Genomic DNA, 17,889 nt, shown 5'->3' on the forward strand with positions numbered 1-17,889 from the left:
ATGCTTGACCTTTCAGCCGTGGGGACGTTATAATGATACGATCAATCCCATTGTTCGTTGGTAAAAGAGTAGCTCAAGAGTTGGCTGTGGGTGGTGATGACTAGCTGCCTTCCGTCTGGTCTTACACTGCTAAATTAGGGATGGCTAGCGCAGATAACCGTCGTGTGTAGCTTTGCGCGAAATTCAAACCAACCAAATCAAAAGTCTGTATAACGGTTTAATGTACCTGACCCTCCTGGGTATTTAACAACATCAATACCCAAATACCCACACAGTCAAACTATAACGGTTTAATATTTCAACCACGCCTAAATTACCATATATATTATTATATTTTAAAAACATTTGTTATTTCTCAGCTGTGTTGATGAGCTTAAAATATAACTTAAAATATTGTCTAAGCTATTGTAACGTATTTTTTGTAAGAAAATTATGAGAACATGTGCAACATTATTTTGAATTTATTCAGGTATTCATTTTACGTTGAAACAAAATATAAGTTTATGCCGTTTTGTGTGTATTTTCTTTTCATAACATTTGATTAAATTTCTTCACACTACAGGTTTTGGTATCGTATTAAAAACTCAAGATGGCGAGCAATAGTAGTGATAGTAGTACTATCAGAAGTTTAAATACAAATAAACGTTCTGAAAATGTACTCACTAAGAGCGAATACAAAGAAAATGAGAAAGAAAGTTTTTTCGAATTACTCCCTGGAGTAAAGGACGTTGGTGAATTTTCACAGGTATGTTTTTAAATTTAGGATTGTACATGCATGCCTAGTGGTTAAGTTTCAGTAGGAAGGGTGTAGAGTACTTTGCATTTTTGTAGTGCAACTGTGAGACATAACGTGTATGATTGTTTGAAAGAATGTTTTAGATAGCTTAAGCTAGTCTTTTTAACGAACAACTTTATATTATAAACGTTTAGTGAGGCCATTCTTAAACATTTTTGTTTGCTGTAACTCTAAACTGATTTCAAATGCGGGTAAGTAAATATATATATATATAATTTTTGAAATTGGTTAAGAAATAAATTTAGAATACAATTAGTTCTATTACCTCCTAAAACACAATGTAATAACTCATTAATGCAGTTACTATTAACATTTATTCTACAAGGATAATTACAGAAATTTCAAATTCCTTTGCAACACAGTAATGCCAGTCAGTATCAACTTCAATTAATTGATTGTTGGTGAAAATCTCATTTGTCAAGTAAATCTAAAAGTATTTATTTCCACATCAATAATTTCCCACTTGGAATTAAGTTGTTTTTTATTGTAATCCTCAGTTTGTGAAAATTTTTTTTGTAGAAACAGGTATGCTGAACAGACTTGTGTTTGCCATGTTATTGATGTATGCTTGTCATAGTAAATTCTCTACTGCTGGGTTATGTATGTATTTGTTCAGTGTGAAGGATACTCTGGATAAGCTATATTGTGAAAACTCAATGTATTGACCATTCAGCATTGAGCTGCTGATCAGTAATCAGGTGGTGCCCTCCCACATTATTGTGGACTACATGAATTTCTGAGAAAAATATTCTAATCACAGTTCAGTGATACAAAGTTTTAAAGTCAGGAAAGTTTGTCAAATGGATCAGTGTATCAACAGAAATTGATGAAAATTGAAATTTCCTGGCTCATAACATCAGTCATCTTTTTGTTGGCTCCACTTTCAGATGGTTGGTCAAGTTACAGTAAATAGTAATGGTTTTAGACAGGCTCTGTCTTAGAGACCAACATCTTAACCATTTTGTGCTTGTTATATAATGTAATTTTAACACTATATATTTTGCATGTAATCGGTAAGCATTAATTACAAGGCTTTTGTATACAAAATGTTAGATTATTTAAATTTGTTTTAGTAACAATTTATTCATACAGTTTTTTTTTAGTGTTGACTGTAATGTCGAAAGTAATTTTAATTTTGGCTTAAAATTATTGGTATGCCTCAAAGAATTATCAAATTTCACATATGAAATCTTTAAAACCACCTAATAATTTTCAGATAATTATCAAGTGTTCTTCATTTGTCTTTTTATCAGAAAAAAACACTTTATATTTTATGTTATTTTTAGTGTTGTATTTCTGTATGGGTTTGGTTGACGTGATTGACATTGTAAACATCATAAAAAAAAATTAAATTAACATAATTTTTTTTTCATTCTAGACTGACTAGAAACATTTACATGAACTCACAAATGTTTAGTCTAAATAACACAAGTCTCATAACAGTATACATCTATACATATTTATTATTTTTATTTCATTGGTATTTCATCCATGTCTGAGCATTATACAATGACATGGTGTGTGTACACTCATGTTACTATATTTAATGGTCTAAAATTGGCCTTTACAAAGTGATCTGTTGTGGTATTGGTAACAAAAAATTATCCAGGTAATTATTAGCACATTGGTTTTCAGTTACTGTGATTGGTATCAAGTAACAGAAATATTTCCATTATAATTTCTTATTATTTGAAATTAATTGAAGGTTGTCAAGGTACTCAAAAAACAGTTGACTGAAAATTTTGAAATTAACAGTTATGATTTTTATAAATAAGAGTAATGTTAGGATTTTAGTTGTGCCTGTGATGGGTGATGAAGACTGTGTTCAGATAATTGAGATGTTGGTTTATTAAATTTTCTTTTCCTTTAAAATTCTAATAGTGAAGGCGTAAGCAATAATTATCATTGTGAATAGTTAGTTAGAAACAAGATCAAACAGGTGATCACATTGTGAATAGTTAGAAATAAGATCAAATGTGTGATCACATTGTGAATAGTTAGAAACAAGATTAAACAGGTGATCACATATTTATGAGTTTGTTAAGAAAAAGTGGAGATTTTAAATAATATTTTTTGATTAATTTGAAATAAAATTAGTGACTGATCAGTATTCATCCCTGAATGCATAATTTTGCAAAATTGTAAATATTATATATTTGTAATTTTATATGTTAATCTTTTCATATTTGTTTAATTTTAATGATATTGGCTGTATCAGCATTCAAAATATTTTTTCAATGGCTAATTTGAAATATATTCCAAACAAATTTGTTCCCTTAAACATTTTAGGATGGGTTACATTTTTTATTTAATTTTTCCTTTTTTTCTGTGCACAGTACATAACATTATATTACATATTTGTAATCCTGAAATAATGTAATATTTGATTGTTAAGAGCAGCAATGCCACATCTCAAGTTACAACCACTCTTTGTTCATCATGACCAAGAGTTCATTCTCTGCTTTATCATTATTTTGAGGTTATCTAACCCTTATTACTAAGAAAAGTAATTCAGAAAGTTATCTGGAAATTATCAAACAGTGACTCCTTACAGTTTTTATTAACAATGATCTGACAAATCACTGATGCAGTTACGTGATTATAGTAATATCATTTTGATTTGTATTTTCTCCTTTTATTTCAAAACTATCAAATAAACCAGTCACATGAGAAATGAAGCAAAAGCTGGTATGAAGTCTTATTTAAGACATGTTTATAGTTTTCTTAAGTGTTCCGTAATAACACCATGACATTTCAGTTTTGAAATAACAGCTTCACCTGTGATTATGCTCTAATGAGAGATATATTCTGTAATGAGGAAAATCTATTGAAACTGAAAGGGAAAGTAGATGTAATACTATGATCATTGAAATAAAAATACACAAACTGGAATAACATATAGCTACTGTACTAGCTACTGTAATACTATGATCATTGAAATAAAAATACACAAACTGGAATAACATATAGCTACTGTACTTGCTTTCAGTTGAACTACATTTAACAATGTATTCTGAGTTAAATAACCATTGAAGTTCATTAGAATAGTATGGTAAATTTAATTGGATATCTGGCAACATACAGGTAAATGTTACAGCGATTATAGTTTTGAGTGATAAATATTAGTTTTCAAAATTAATCAGCAGTCAGCACAAATTAGAGCAACATTTGACAAAAGAATTGAACTTCAAAGATCTGAAATACTCGTTTTACATTCCTCTTATGTTTGAACCTGAAATGGACAAATTAAGAGATATTGGGGTGGGTAGGGGAACCATCTACAGTTTGTGTTTTATATCATATTATGAATGTTGATCTCTAATGCTTCAGAAGCATTTGGTGTTTAATCTTTGCTCTTTCTGAACTATTTTATTACATACCTTTAGTTATATTGAATTTTAACTTATAAAATTGATTTTAATAAAGAGAAAACACTTGTGAGCTTGATGATTTCTTTACAGTTTTGGTTATAGTGGTAAATAGATTTCATTAGCTTTGACTACATGGTTATTGACTAACATACTTCTAGGTTTTAGAACTCAAGTGAGGAATTGATGAAACAGAATGTTTACATCTGTTAAGTGACAGTTCTTACCATATGTTTTTTGCTACTTACAGAATGCCTTACGATCAGCTCTCACTGCAATTAAAGAATCTTACAGGCTTCCTGCTCCTGGAGATGATTACGACTATTACAGCAGCTATGGAAGCTTTAGACGTCTGATGAATGCTGAGGGGAAATGCATTTTGAACATGTATGGAATAACTTTAAACATTTTCAAACTCAGAGATTTTATACTGTGATGTATATAGTTATTAATGTATGCATGAGGTTGTTATAATTAAAAATCCTTCTATAAATTAAATTTTTTTTGTATATATAAATTGTACAGGTTTTTTATAAAATATATGTAATATATACATATGGAATTCATATTAAGTTAGTCATCTTTATATATTTTTGGTAATAAATGCTAGACTAGTCTAAAAATTAGCCAAGAAACTTTCAGTTTATCTTAATGTAATAGAGCAATGGTGTGCCCTGCTGCATATCTATTTATGTGACTGAAATAATAAATACAATGGTGCCATCTTTTGTACTGCAATACAAGGTCTCAATGCAAAAAGCAGTGATTGAAGCTTGTGAAGTGTGGTATCAACTATTTAATGGCACTACAAACGAACATCCACAAAAAATATCACATTTTGGGTATTCAAAATTCAGACAACTAAAAGACATAATTATAGTATGTGCAACAACCATTTCTTTATAACAAAGTACAGTTTTACATAAAAGTACTTCTCCCATGAAAAGAACACAACTTTATTCAGGACTGTACATGAGTGTGTGATTATATTTTTACTGGTGTTGTTTTTTAGCCCTTTCATAATGGGTCATAGGTCAAAGGCCTTGTCATTGTGTTTGTTGAATTGCCTTTAAAATTTTATTGAACTACTTTTATGAATTTATGTCAATAATTTTGGAATCAAATTGTGGATAATAATTCAAACTTTATTATATATTAGTTAATTTTTAATTTGAAAGTAAATATATTAAAAGAACACATCTAAATATAGATGTTATTGAGTCTCATGGTATGTTGAAGGCAGATGTTTGTGATGTCAATATCGTAAGTCTATAATTTTTTACAGATTAGGAACTCGTTAAAAAACTAGAATATAACATAAGGACCTCATATATTTTTATTTTACTAAGATATGAATTGTGTATTGGATCAAACACTGGTTGCAATAACCTGTTTCCATTTTTGAAATGGTTCCTTACACACTTCAATATATTATGTGAATAATCAATTGACATCTTAGAATGTCCAAATAAATGTTTTCTCAGCCATTTTAATGTGAAAAGACTGCCATATTCTTTCAAACCAAGATTTCAAGAAAGTGGGTCATGTTTTTAACCTGCTTGAAGATTCACGTTTTTTAAAATATAAATGCATCTTAGTTACCAATCTTAATAAATTCTAATGGAATTATATTGTATCAGTGTAGTTATTTATGATTTTTTTGGTTATTCGACTGCATGTATAAAACCTAAAACATTTTGTTTGTTATCCTCCATGTGCAAAATTTTAAAAGGCTTGGCAACCTATGGTCAGCAGCAGCCAAGTTGAAAGGTCGTAGTGAAAAGAAATGATTGTTTACTTCTTGATTTATTGTTCTATTTAAAAAAAAAAGTTTACTAATTTATTTCTAAATAGTAGTAATCTGTATATATATACTGATTGAAGTGTGATTGTGCATTGCAAAATACTAGTCTGCTAAAACATAGCTAACACAGGGAAGAATAAAGGTCAGTTTTATAGTTTTATGGTATTGGATACATAACATGAATGTACATGCACCTTGTAAATATAAGTTGTGTGTTATTAGCTTTTCAAGACTAGAATATTAATATAAATATATAACATTATGAGACTGAAGCTACTTAGACTAACAGTTTTATTTTTGTGTTATAATATGTAGCCATTATAGCATGAAAAAAACGTAATTTATATTTCATAATTTTTTTATGATGGTTACAAGGTTGGTCAAGTGACAGACCCCCACATAGTTAGAGTACAGAAAATAGCATAATATAAAGTCTTACTGAAAACAAACATTTTAAATTTATTTAGGAGGTTTAAGAGATTGTGCAAATAATATTTGAACTTTTTAGGATGAAGAATAGTTTTTTAAACACAACTTTGCACTCAGATTAGTGATGAAACAGACTATTTTCACAAACAAATTTTTAGTAAAAATACTTCACTAAAAATCTGATTTTTTATGCACAAAGTATTTGTAATCTGTACTAAAAATCTACCAAATTTTGTGAAGATACATGTACTGTATCAAAAGGTATAACACAAATACTTAGTGTGCAAATGTGTGGACAAACTGGTGTATTTTATACTGAGCTTGTAGTGAAGGGTTAATTTAGCATTGAGAAACTGAACTTCTTAAAAGGAAAAGTTACTTTTTTCATAAAGGTTAGTACTCTTTAATATATAAAATCATTACAGTTTATATCAGTAGCACGTATGAAAATGTTGAGCTCTTAACAGTGAATCATTTGTGACTAAAGAGCACAATCTGAATGAACACTTCCCATTTAATACTTTCCAGAAAAAGAAGTTCATTTCTTACAGTGAGGTGTGAATACTATGGTTACTGATTGCACAAACAGCTGTCTGTTGGGTGTCATTTGATAAAACTATCAAACTAGCAGTTGAATGCCATGAGAGTAAACTTTAATAAATTATTAAAATTGTACATTTGATTCATAATTTTGCACAAAGTAAAATAAACTGATTTATTTAACTTTGAAAAATCAAAATATTCTTAAGAAATAATAATTTTATTTATATTTATTTTAACAAGTAAATGTCTATTTCTTAGTATGTCATCAATGCTTGTACATCAAGGAGGAAGGATAATGAATGATAAATTGGAACTGGATGATAAATTTGATATACTTGTGGACTCAAATGATGTTATCCTGGAGAGAGTGGTAAGACAAATAATTGTTTTATAAAAAATGCAATATAAATGTTCAGTTTCTCTGGGAGTGTGGAACCATTACATTATCAAATACATTTGTTGTTCTATTCACAGAAGTATTTGCTACTACTATAAAATTGTAGCTAGGAAGGTGTTTAAATGTGTTTCAATTTTTGTGGATCAAAATTGCTATTATTTGATGCTTATGAAGAGTCTTTTGTAAATGTTACAAGAAGTACTGTTCAGTTTTATGTGTATCAGAAATGTGAAATGTGTTTATTCAATCTAATTTTATGGACAGTAATTGAATGTTTTACCTGTTGAGAAAAACCACAATGTTCTAAAGTTTATTTGGACATTACAACTTTTTTTAAAAATTCATCTTCTGTTTTTATTCAAGCTGTGAGGTCCAAATAAACTGAGTGGTGGATGTAATGTTCTCAGTATGATCCACTTTTGGCTGTTGTAGGTTGAGCTCAGCTTGTAATCCCTAGTACTGAATAGAAGTCTTTCTTGACTGTAACTTGTGGCAATCAAAGAATGAATCTGGAAAGTTTTATACACATAACTGATGTGTAAAATATCTCATTATGTGATTAAATAAAAGTTGGTAAACAAATATATTACCAAATATGATTTTTATCACAAGTATTAGGCCTCATTGTTCCTGCTGCTCATGTTTTTCCCTGCTCAGCTGGAAATACTTTCAATGGTGCTGTTTCAACTTGTATTTCAACCTTCTTGTATGGTGAACAGATTCCTACTTTTAAATTCCTATCATTTGCTTTTCTCTCCCTTATGACTGAAATTAGGATGACAAGGAAACATTTTTAATTTTTTGTACAAGCTTAAACTCTCCTTTGAGTTTTGTCTGCATACTGTATCCATTAGTACCGTAATGGTCATTTACTTGCTTTGTTTTCTGTTGTTTTTTGTCTAATTTACAGCAGCTCTATGTTGTCTAATCCTAATCTGAAGAATTAGTGGGATGTGAATGTCACTTGTCATTTCACCATATTGTCCTGCCATTCTCTAGATACATGTTTTACTTCTTTCCTACACCTAAATTTTGTTGCTGTGTTTATATGTGTGTTAGAAGCTGATAAGTGTTATAGTTTTACTTTGCTGGCTATGACATTCATTCCAAATCATCTGATTGTTTTGGGAGTTTTTACACTAAAATATGTAACAGAATAGGATCCGCTATTGATGTTAATAAAAGTTACATTATCTGTGCAGTATGTGTATTATAAGGGCATTAAATCCACTTCAGTATTAATTTTTACTTCTCATTAGTTAAGAAATATTTTAGATTTCTTTATTAGCTATGAAATTATAATATTTTAATAGATATGCTGTATTGTGTTGTGAAAAAGACATGCATTTATTCAAGACATAAAGAATATGCAGTTTTTTTTAAAATAGAAAACAGCAACAATAAAAGTTTTTCAAAGCTGAAGGAACAGCAGCTATGATATCTTCAAACAATTTAGCTTCTAATATCAAAATCTGAACTAAAGCTCAAACATTTGTCATCGTAAGAAAAAAACAAGCTAAACAAGTGAAATTAGTGGGTTGTTTTTTATCAACCCTCTTGTATTTATGAATGTCAGTTGTGATTTCGTAAGGTATCTTGCCATATTTGTAGCATTTTTCATGCAGTTATTTAGATTTTTGTAGGTACTTAATGTATCTCTTGGCTACTGTAGGCTGAGATCAGTTTGCCATCTCTGGTGCTGAATAAGTCTTTCTCAGCATTTAAATGTGTAGCAGACAAAGAATGGATTTGAAATGTTTTTACATGTATTTAATTTACAGTAAAAGGGTGTTGATTATCTAGTTTAAACCTCTGTAACCAAAAATTATGCTTATATTTATACCTGACGGAGGAGTAAATTATTTCAAATTCCATATTTTTCAGAGGGGTGATAAATAAATTAAAAGGGGATATCTCGAGAGTAAGTTTCACAATTTTTGAAGTAGGTGAAATTGAGAATTTTTTTAAATATTGACTTATAAAATTAAGATTTTAAACTTATATTGAAACTTGGATTATTAGCTATATTTTGAATCCAAGTTTATTTGTATAACATGATAATGAAGTACTTTAATTAAACTTTGGATGTAATTTAGTAAAACCAGCCTCTCGGTGGCATAGCAGTATGTCTGTAGGCTTACAACACTAAAAACTCTTCCTTTAGATTTGCTTAGTTACAAATGAACAAACAGTAAAACCTCTTAATGTGAATAGGAAATAATGCCCTGTGAAAAGGGTGAAAGTACTTAAATTTAAAATTTGACAACATTTTTATGAAAAACTTTAACATGAAATGTGATACAAATGTTGTTTGGTTTGTTTTGAATTTTGCGTAAAGCTACACGAGGGCTATTTGCACTAGCTGTCCCTAATTTAGCAGTGTAAGACTAGAGGGAAGGCAGCTGGTCATCACCACCCACTGCCAACTCTTGGCTTATTCTTTTACCAACAAATAGTGGAAAAGAACATCACATTATAATGCTCCTGTGACTGAGAGAGCGAGCATGTTTGGTGTGATGGGGATTCGAACACACGACCCTCCAATTACGAGCCAAGTGCCTTAACCCATAGCCCTGCCAGGCCAAATGTTATGTACACAAAGCAACTGTTCAAGTGATGACAGCAAAAAAGTATGCAAAATGAATTACCAAATAAACCTTAATAAAAAAAAATTACAAGTCATTTATAATATCAAAACATGAAGTAATAGTCAAGTAGAGTGTGCAGCTCAATGAAAGTTATTGAAAACTATTTAGAAACTTAATGATGATGTCTCCACAGGGTACAGCTCTTGATGAAGCTTCTGGTTTGAAGAAAAAACAAGAAGAGCTTGTGATTGCCACAGTCAATGGCAGTTCAAAAATCAACACCAGTTGGAACCAAAGTGTAAGTAAAACATTCCACAATCAGTGAAACAGTAACTAAGTGTAAGTAAAACATTCCACAATCAGTGAAACAGTAACTAAGTGTAAGTAAAACATTCCACAATCAGTGAAACAGTAACTAAGTGTAAGTGAAACATTCCACAATCAGTGAAACAGTAACTAAGTGTAAGTAAAACATTCCACAATCAGTGAAACAGTAACTAAGTGTAAGTGAAACATTCCACAATCAGTGAAACAGTGAAACATTCCACAATCAGTGTAAGTGAAACATTCCACAATCAGTGAAACAGTAACTAAGTGTAAGTGAAACATTCCACAATCAGTGAAACAGTAACTAAGTGTAAGAAAAGTGTAATCATGTAGATTTTAACCAATGTTTTGCCATTAAAATTTCAAACTGAATAGTTATTGAAAGTTAATAAAAGAAAGTTGCTGTGTATCTCTGTATATAAACAAGAATAATGGTAAGAAAATGTTTATTGTATTATTTTAATATTGCCTTTAATCGTAAGATGTCTTCAAAAGTGTTTTTTTTTTTTTTTTTTTTTTAGAAAACACTTGGAAAGGTGCTTTTATGGATGCGGTTTGTTCTTCATGAATAAGGCAAACGAATTTTAAGAAGTTTACAGTTTAAAAAACAGGCATTTCTTAGGAATTTTTTTTCAACAAAAAGATATTTCATAAACATGAAAATCAAATTTGTCTGTCACAGTGATACAGGTTCTAAGGGTACTTTCTGAAGGGCACATTCTTCATTTCAATTCCCATCCTCTCTGTTCCCACATCCCATGTTCCTCATTCATTGGGATCCACTTTCTGTGGGGGCTCTTGATCTTCTTTACAAGGGTACTATAGAACAGGGGATTCATTCACAGCTTGGTTTTTATACCCATTTGTTTATATCCCCCATGAAGTCCAGAGACATCATAAATCTCTCTTCCTTGAACTGCTTCCTAGATCTTCCTTGATTCCTGTAAAGTCTATCTTGTCTCCTTATTTTGTTAGACACTGTTAGATGTCTTGCATGATTACCTCTGCATTCCCATCTCTCCAACATTATGGAATTTTATTCATTTCGTCAGTTGAGGTTGTGTCTACCAGTTCTGGGTTCTTCTGCTTGGACTATCTTCAGCTTCATACATTTTTTTTATTTGGTGCTAAAGGCCTTTGCCTGTTTCCTTCATTTCTACCATTACAGTGATGATTGACTGTTCTTAGCTTCTTTCACTCACACTTAATTTCTTCTTTGAGAGGCTCCATGGGTGGTTTGGATAGTCAAGATGGAGAAGTTCTTCCTCTTACCACTCAGTAACTTTTTCTTTTTTGGAACATTTTTCAATTCATGTCTCAGCTGAGTCCTGCCTTTTCACCTTCAATAGTCTATTGAAGTTCTGGTTTATATTTTTCTCTTCTCCATCTTCAACTGTGTGAAAGATAGTATATGCATTTTTTTGGAGACCTATTATTCCCATTGGTCAAGCCCATATAAAACCTCTTCAGTGGAACATCATTATAGATCCTATTTACCTTCATGTGGACTTCACCTGGTGGTTGGATTGATGCACTACCTAATTGGATGTTCCTCTTCCTTCTCATCTGGAAATTCTACTTTCTGTGGATGCTTCTCTTTCAGGTTGGAGTGCATATCTGGACATGCAGAAGATTTTGGGCTGTTGGTCTGTTATGAAGTTATCTTTGCATAGGATTCTGTTGGAACTGCTCACTCTGTCAGACCATGACTCACGTATTTACATTCCTTTGAAACAGGTTGTTTATGATCCATTCAAACTACTTAACAGTTATCTCATACATCACTTGGCAAGGGATACTGTTGAATCTCTGTTTCCACATGTTGAACTTCCTGTCTTTGGTCTGCAGCCATCATATTTGTATATTGGCATGTTATATACTGGCTGCTCTGAATTTGATTACATTATAAATCACAGGTTTTAGGCTGGTTGTGTTCTCAGTGGAGAGCTCTGGAACTGGGCCCACCTGAATTCCAAGTTTCCCATGGTTTTGGTCCCCAGTTTCACATACCATGCTGTAGCTGTCATTTCCCTCAGACAGGATTGGAGTGGCCATACCCTCTATGCTTATCCACCCATCTTCGTCCTTATGTCCTTGTTCATACTAGCCATTCTGTGTTGCACACTATTGGTAGCACCACTTTAGTTTGATTATAGACTAGAAAATTTCTGCTAATATGCAGTTCACCCCTCCAGCTGAGCACCCTTCTTTTACCATCTCCTGGATGTTGGTTCTCAGGAGTACAGGTGTTAGTTAGAACTAGACCAGCCACACAAGTCCTCTCATTTGTTGTTCAGATACCTTCCTTCTACCATAGAATAGACAGTTCTTTCCCAATAATGTCTCAGTGTGGATTCCTATATGTGGTAAGGGGACATCCCAGAGAAGGTTCTGTTCTTTCAGTTTACCTCCACTGGGATCTAAACATCTACCCATGTGTTTGCTGTGCATGTTGGCTTGTGAAAGGGAGGAGAGGATCCTGGTGGTTGGGGTATGAAACTCGTAACACACCATTTTGGCCTTTGCATCCCCTTGTAGGGTTCCATGGTGGGTATGGTAAGGGGGCACTGAAATATTCTTTCTTTAATATCGATCCCCCAAATAATAAAAACAGACCACAGGTAAACAACTCCATCTTGAAGATTCTGAACAGCAATCTTTAACTTCTTCAACACCTGTACTTCATTTTCTGATATCACATTCTTTATCAGACAAATCTGAAGGGCAAATGTCTCCCTTTATTTATTCAGAAGGGACTAGAGTGGCTTGCTGGCTTTCCTAAATCAGTCAAAACCCTATGTTCTGGAGACATTTTGTTGGAAACATCCACTCCAAAACACAGTGAACTCTTGCATTTGAAGGCCATTAGGGATATGCCATTTGAGGTGATTCTCTATGCTTCTTTGAATTTGTCACAAGGAGTTATTGTTGAGAGAAATTTGAAAAATATCCCAAAGTTAGAGATCCTTGCTGGTTTCTCTACCAAAGGAGTTTCTATAGTGAAGTATATCTTTGCTGGTGGAGTTATCTAAATTGCAAGGTACAGCCATATGTTCCAGTTTCTCTCAGATGTTTCCATTGCCAGTTCTTTGGTCACTTGAAGACATCATGTTGTGGTTCCTTGATGTGTGCTCATTTTGGTGGCAAGGACCATGATCCTACAGGTGTTAATGTTAGTGACTCTCACCCCCTTACTTTATTTTTTGTCCCAGATGGATGGAGAAACAGAAGTATAGTGTTTAAAGACAGTTCGTGGTATTTCTTATTCTGATTCTCAAAAGTTACTGTCCACCACTCCATCTGAGGTTATGCTCTGCACTCCGTTCCATTGCTACAGTAGAAGTGCAGGGAGATCTCTTCATGCCTCTGACAGAATCGTTTTCAAACCACATGAAGAATCTTTTGCCCTCTGTGGTTAAGAGAGTTAACAAGTCAATGCTGGCATTTATCTGTCCCCTATTCCTTCTAGTGGCTCTGGCTTCTGGTGTTTCCTCGGGTCCATCTTCTTTTTTGGCTCCTAGATGCAGAATGATCATTTGTACACACCTGCAGTCACTGGAATCTTTATTTACTGACATAGACCTGCCCATTCTACTCGGGGCAAGATCCATGGAGGCCGATATACTGTCGAATAAAGAGAAACAACATAGTCAAAAACAGAAGGGCCCTCGGCTCATTTCTTCTCCACATAAGTAAAAATGACCATTGGATATAGTAGATCTGTTGGGGTTTATGTTTTAATTTGGATGACATCAAAGCACTGATTGATTCTTACCATTCTGTATGTCTTTCCTTACAGGAAACTGTTCTGATACCTGTCTATACAGTCACCTTTCCACAGTTTTCTTTGTACAGGAATGACAGGTGTGTGATGGATGAGTGCATGGAGTGGGGGCACTGTTAGTTGATCAGCATGTGCCCACCCTGTCTTTGCTACTTGACACACCCTTGGAGGCTGTAGCCATCTGTGTTTCCTTTGGTTGTACCATCACTGTTTGTTCTGTACCTGTCTTTTGGAGAGACTTATGATCATTCAGCCCTTAATGCTTTCATTGAACAGTTGTTGTTTCACTTTTTATTCCTAATATCTAATGGACATAATCTCCTTTGGGGTGGTACTGATATTAATGGTTGGGGTCATTCCATAGAGCGTATGCTCTCAGATCACAACCTTTCTCTCTTCAGTACTGGTTCTTATACCTATTTTCATGCACCTAGTCAGTATTTTACTACTATTGATCTCTGTATAATACAATAACTTTACAAGTTGCTGGAGAGTATTGACATGATTTAACCATCTTGCCATGGGCATTGTTTACTTTGCAAAATACAGTGCTTTTAGTAAGTTACATTCAAAATTTACTTAAACTACTGTTTGTTAACGTTATACCAATTAATGCAGTATAAAATCATAGCTAATAATCTGTATTTTTTAGTATACAAGTTTTAAGTTCTTAAATTTATTAGATATGTTATTGAAACAAAATTGTGAATTTTCCCCTACTGTGAAAGATGTAATTTTTTTCTCTCTCTAGGCATCCAATCTTCTCTGATTTATTTGCCAATCTTCTAACAAGTACAAAGTGTAACATTAATTACTCGTTATAATGTGGTCGTCACTCAAGCATCGCATGGTATTCATAGCCTTCAATCTTGATGGGTTACGTAACCATCAAATAGAAAATCAAACCTCTCTTTTCACATCCATTTTTTAAGGATTTGTCACAATAGTTCTCTCTGATGTTTAATATTGTATTATAACCAATAGAAAAACCACGATTTTCTTTTATCAAATGGCATAATGTGTTATTTTCTGAAATATTTATTGAATAGCTTGTATTTAAAAAGATTTACATTAAATCTACCAAAGAATCTCTTAGTTTTTGAAGGGGAAGTTTTTGACTTATCACAAATATTATTTAATTGCTGTCATTGTATGGATCAGTTTTCATGAGTAATATTAAGATATCACCTTATTACTGTTGATAGAATTCTTAGGCTGACCTGTATTAGTTAAACTGTAGTATCAGTGGTATGTTCTTTATTAGAAGGTACTTAAAAGTAGGTTTCATGACAGCTTCATAAAGATCTACACAAAATTGTGTAGAAATATTGAAAATGAGGCATATTTGAGGTAAATTAAGTATTCATCACTGGTTAACTGTTAGAAATGGCTGATTTACCATCCATATAAATATATCATCCTTCTCAACATGCTGCATCTTGTCAGACATGGTGTGCATTAACTAAGCTGGTTATTTGTGAAATATCACTGTCTCTTTAATTTCATATTGGCATGCATATCTGTCTGACATTTATATTTTAATCAAGCAGAAAGTGTTAGTAATAAGTGTACATCCTAATAGGGAAGCAAAATTAGCACAATGTATTTTTGCATGTTGATTAAATCTAAATAAGGTTTATGAATTCAAGAGATGTGTTTTAAATTGAAGATGTGGTGCATTACAGTTACAGATGTTTTTAAATGTTCTATTGCTAAACTGGCTTACTTGTTAGTGTTCTTTTTTGAATACTAATAAGGAAAGTTAAAATAAAATTCTATTGTTGAACTTCCAGAGAAAAAAGTACTTCAGAAACATGTCATCTCCTGGGACATTCCGATTGTTAGCAGCAAAAAACATTCAACGACCTCAGTTGAAATTTAAAGATAAGATTGACAACAGCAGATCACCCTTCATCCCAATAATAAAAACAAAACCAAACTCTTTGAAACCTCTTGCCATTTTGCCAGAAAAAATTAATGACATAGAAGAGTAAGTTTAAAACATTAAGTTGTACTAAAACTTATCAAAAGGCATTGTTGTTCTTTATATTGTTGATAACATAGAAGAGTAAGTTTCAAACATTAAGTTATACTAAAACTTTTCAAAAGGCATTGTTGTTCTTTATATTGTTGATAACATAGAAGAGTAAGTTTCAAACATTAAGTTATACTAAAACTTATCAAAAGGCATTGTTGTTCTTTATATTGTTGATAACATAGAAGAGTAAGTTTCAAACATTAAGTTGTACTAAAACTTATCAAAAGGCATTGTTGTTCTTTATATTGTTGATAACATAGAAGAGTAAGTTTCAAACATTAAGTTGTACTAAAACTTATCAAAAGGCATTGTTGTTCTTTATATTGTTGATAACATAGAAGAGTAAGTTTCAAACATTAAGTTATACTAAAACTTATCAAAAGGCATTGTTGTTCTTTATATTGTTGATAACATAGAAGAGTAAGTTTCAAACATTAAGTTATACTAAAACTTATCAAAAGGCATTGTTGTTCTTTATATTGTTGATAACATAGAAGAGTAAGTTTCAAACATTAAGTTATACTAAAACTTATCAAAAGGCATTGTTCTTTATATTGTTGATAACATAGAAGAGTAAGTTTCAAACATTAAGTTGTACTAAAACTTATCAAAAGGCATTGTTGTTCTTTATATTGTTGCAGTGTTTTACATATGTTTGATTTTTTTTTTACATTGTGTGACAAGTTATACAGTACTTGAAAAAACACTGTTACACTAAACAAAGGACAGAAAATGTGGTTCTCTCACACAAGAAAAATCAGAGAATTTGAATATGTAATATTAACTCTTTCTTGAAGGATATTGTTTTCTACACATAAAATAAATCTTTAGTTACTTGCATTCAAAATGTTATAAACTACTTTGTTTCATGTTATACCAATTAGTATAGAACAATATCCTAACTAATAATGCCTATTTTAAGTGTATTCAAGCTTTAAGCTTTTAATGTTTTATACATTCTTATCAAAAGAAGATAGTTTTCATTGGCATCATTCTAACTCTGTGTTCCCAGTGAAAATGTAATTACAATTAATGCCACTTCACTTACTATATATTAACTGTGATTTTCATGTAACTTGCTGATTTGCTTATCTAAATTATTTTAATATAACAGTGTTTAGGGACAACAAGGGAACTGTGTACATTTTTGCTGTCCCATCCTCTAAGTTAAACTAAAACTATTAAATGAAAAAACATTAAAGCCATCTCTTATAATTTATGTAGCTATCAAGCTATCTTTTAAACTTACTGCCTCCACAATATATGAAGGCAACAATTCCATAGGTCAACCACCCTGTTGGAAAAATAACATTGTCTTAACTGAAGACAGCTTCTACCTGCTTAAATCTGTGTGTCTCCTAGTTTTATAACCCTCACTGTTAAGTATGAAAAATGTTTATATCAACATTATCAACTTCTTTTACAATGCTTCAATCAGATTCCTTCTAACTCTTCTTCTTTTTCAAGAGAAAACAATCTTAAGGACCTTAATATCATCTCCTTTTATGACAGCTTCTCTGTCCCAAATAACATTTTTTCATCTCCTTTTATGACAGCTTCTCCTGTCCCAGATAACATTTTTGTAATGCTTCTCTGAAACGTAACCAACAATTCAGTTTCTTCATTAAGGTGAGGAACCTGAGTCTGAATACAGTACTCAAAATGTGGCCTAACCAGTGACCTGTATGAAGAAATTATAACTTTTTTATAATTTTCAATATTTCTGTGGATACAACCAAAAAATCCCATTTGTCCTACCACTAGCAACAGCACACTGCTTGGATGGCTTTAGAGACTAGTCAACCATTACACCAA

General features: G+C 31.9%; 1 pseudogene across 1 annotated transcript in view; it reads left to right on the forward strand.

Annotated features, from left to right (window-relative positions):
* Positions 1–557: 557 nt before the first annotated feature.
* The window catches only part of LOC143251926 (exosome complex component 10-like), a 69,427-nt pseudogene continuing 52,095 nt past the window's right edge, over positions 558–17,889 (forward strand). Inside the window, exons 1-5 of the transcript XR_013028712.1 lie at positions 558–745; positions 4,415–4,551; positions 7,199–7,310; positions 10,119–10,223; positions 15,830–16,026. The product of XR_013028712.1 is annotated as an exosome complex component 10-like (transcript). The remainder of the gene's footprint in view (positions 746–4,414; positions 4,552–7,198; positions 7,311–10,118; positions 10,224–15,829; positions 16,027–17,889) is intronic.

This window comes from Tachypleus tridentatus, chromosome 6, assembly GCF_004210375.1.
Source record: "Tachypleus tridentatus isolate NWPU-2018 chromosome 6, ASM421037v1, whole genome shotgun sequence".
NCBI lineage: Eukaryota > Metazoa > Arthropoda > Merostomata > Xiphosura > Limulidae > Tachypleus > Tachypleus tridentatus.